A 2,950-nucleotide genomic window follows, 5' to 3' on the forward strand; every position below is an offset into this window, starting at 1 on the left:
CATTCCCCAATGTACCCTCATAATTACTTGGGAGAAGACATAGTTCTCTCCATTTAATTATCAATATATATATATATATATATATATATATATATATATATATATCTCACATTCCCAAATGTACTTTCAGATTTACTTGGGAGAAGACATGGTCCTCTCCCATTAATTTCCCAATTTTATATTCATGTCACATTTCCAAATGTACTCCCAGCTTTACTTGAGATGAGAGAAGTCAACTGTAAGAATGGATGAGAAGTTAATGACATTAATGAGAGGTGGTTGAGATGGAGGAGAAAGGGAGGGTATAAAAAAAGGAAAGGGGGAAGGGAGAAAATGGGAGGATGGGGACATTGCTTATGATTTTAGGGTAGGTTGTGATTTTAGGATTTTTTGTGATTTTGGAGACCTTAGGAACCTGTGGAGATTTCTTGGGTTGTTAAGAGGAGGGAAATATTGTTCATCTTGGACATACACACTACATCTGGTTGGACTTGGGCTCAAATGGCTATGGAAATTGTGGAGGTTTCCTGGGCTAGGGATTATTTCCTAGTTGGATGGGAGGTAAATCTAGTTGGGTTAGTCAAGAGGAGCGTTCAACACGAGCAGTGGCTCACAGGCATCTCCACCAGCCACTGGTACAGGTATTCCTCTATAGATTGTTCATGTAAATTTATTAAAATGGAATTTTCACTATAATTTATAAGGATTAGAATGTAAATGGTAAATTATTTATTGTTTAAAAGTCCTATAAGAAAGTAAATTATTGCCTCTGGTTGCATTTAAATTCTAGAGAAATAGATCTGTTAGAAGACCCTAGGATAGGGTTCTTACATGTGGTATCAGAGCTAGGTTCAAAATCTGGACCCAAAGCCCACTAAACCCAAAATTCCATTATAAAGAGCTTGTAAGGACTTATAATCCTAAAATATATTCATATAACAAATTGTATTTTTAAATTGAAAAAAAAAAAGATACCCTCCTTATAGCCATGAAAAGCAATGAGAACCAGATTTATAGCTGCCCGGAGCCTGAGATTTCATTTGAATAGCAGTGGCCTTGAGACATCAATACAGATCATCAGGTTCCTTATGATGTGTGTTGAGTCTACTCTGCCAAAATATTTCAAGTCTGTCTGAATTCGGTGGCATATCTTAATGGACTAGCCCAGTCCAGGTGTAAGTTCTGGGTGAATTTGGTGGATTAACTACCATAGAGGCCACACTTGTTTTCTTTCTCACGTTCTTCTCCTGCTCTTGTTTCGGCTCACCAGCGTCCAGCCAATCCATGCCTCCCCACCTGCAAATCACCCATTCTTCGCCCCTCATCTGCATTGAGGATCCCTTCTGCCCAAGTCGCCATATTTGGGCTTCTTTGTTCCTTTCAACATTTTGGTGTTTTAGCTTTTGTGAATTTGAATCTGTTGGTCTGGATCTTAAATATTTTGATTCTGAGTTGAAGTTTAGGGTGAAAATGTGATTGTGCTAGAAATCTTAGGCATTGCAGTTCACTCGTGTACTATTTGGGTCCAACGATCTTTGGATCTCAAAGAAATTTGGATTTAGCAAGCTCAAATCCAATTGAAACTTCCCAAGTTACAGCTCAATTTTCAAATGGGCAGCTCCACATTGGTGCCCAAGATTCATTGATGGCCAGTCTCTAGGAGATAAGGCTTCAGTTTTTCTCATTTCTGATTTTCTTTCTTAGATCTGTCTCTGCTAAATATGTATTGGATTATTGAGCCTAGTGGATCGGGCCAAGCCCCTGCCATCATCGCAATTCTATCATCTCTTCTAGAAAGAGTGGTAGCAAGGAATGAACAGGCATCAGCTTCATTACAGAGCATTGTAATTCCTAAGAAATTCACAGTTTTTCATGGACTCAGGGCTCCCTCAATAGGAGTAGAGAAGTACCGGGAAAGGATCTTCAAGTACGCCAATTGTAGCCCTTCCTGCTTTGTCGTTGCGTATGCTTATATCAACAAATTTATTCATCAACAGTGCCTTAGTCTTCCTATCACATCGCTCAATGTATATCACCTTCTCATCACCAGTGCCATGGTTGCTGCCAAATTTATGGACGATGCGTACTACAATAATGCCTACTATGCCAAAGTGGGTGGTGTTACGCCTCTGGAAATGAACAGGCTAGAATTGGAGTTTTTGTTTGCCTTGAAGTTTCACCTACACATCACAGTAAGCACATTTGAGGACTACTGCTCTCTCCTCCAAAGGGAGATGATGCTCTGTGGTGGGTTCCAGATATAGAAGCCAATATTGCAATATTGGTGTGGTCTGGGAGAGAATTCTGTGCAGGATAAGAGTCAGAAAACACAGCAGCAAATGGCAGTTTGGTGTAGTTATGCAGAAGTATGAATTCAAGTATCAGCAAATGGGCTCAATGTGAACTCTTCTTGCCATCATAGCAAATGTTGGTGCCCAAAAAAATATGTGTTTTCAAGAAATTTGATAGTAATCTGCACCAGGGCTTTGGATATCGTAAAACATGACTAGAGAATGTCTTGTAAGTTGGCATATAACGTGAATGTCAAGGCACTTGGAATTTACCAAGATCAGTCACAAGTTCAATCTATGGAGATATTATGTGTGAAAGGCTAGAGTTATAGGAGCAATCCAATAGATGGATGCTTATTATCGAAGAATAAGGATCGTTGGTTAATTTACCCCTAGATTGCCTTTGTGCTCCAAGGAACTCAATGACTTGTTGAGTTGACAACTATATTGCCTTTGTAATCTACTTTGGCTAGAGGTTGCAAATAGCCTGTGTGTGTCCAAGGGTCAACACCTTGGTGAATTATCCCCTGGTTTTCCTTGTAATCTGATTTTCCTGTTGCTATAGGATCCTTTGTAATCTATGTTGGCTATAGGTAGCAAATAGCATGTGTTCAAGGGTCAACACCTTGGTGACTTATCCCCTAGTTTTCCTTGTAATC

At 39.4% G+C, this 2,950-nt stretch overlaps 1 pseudogene; it reads left to right on the top strand.

The window, feature by feature from the left end:
- Positions 1–1,721: 1,721 nt before the first annotated feature.
- On the top strand, positions 1,722–2,505 carry LOC149200917 (cyclin-U4-1 pseudogene; annotated as a pseudogene).
- Positions 2,506–2,950: the final 445 nt, after the last annotated feature.

This window comes from Pinus tabuliformis, chromosome 2_1, assembly GCF_031772625.1.
Source record: "Pinus tabuliformis cultivar Carrire ecotype Pingquan chromosome 2_1, CPIR1, whole genome shotgun sequence".
Taxonomy (NCBI): Eukaryota; Viridiplantae; Streptophyta; class Pinopsida; order Pinales; family Pinaceae; genus Pinus; species Pinus tabuliformis.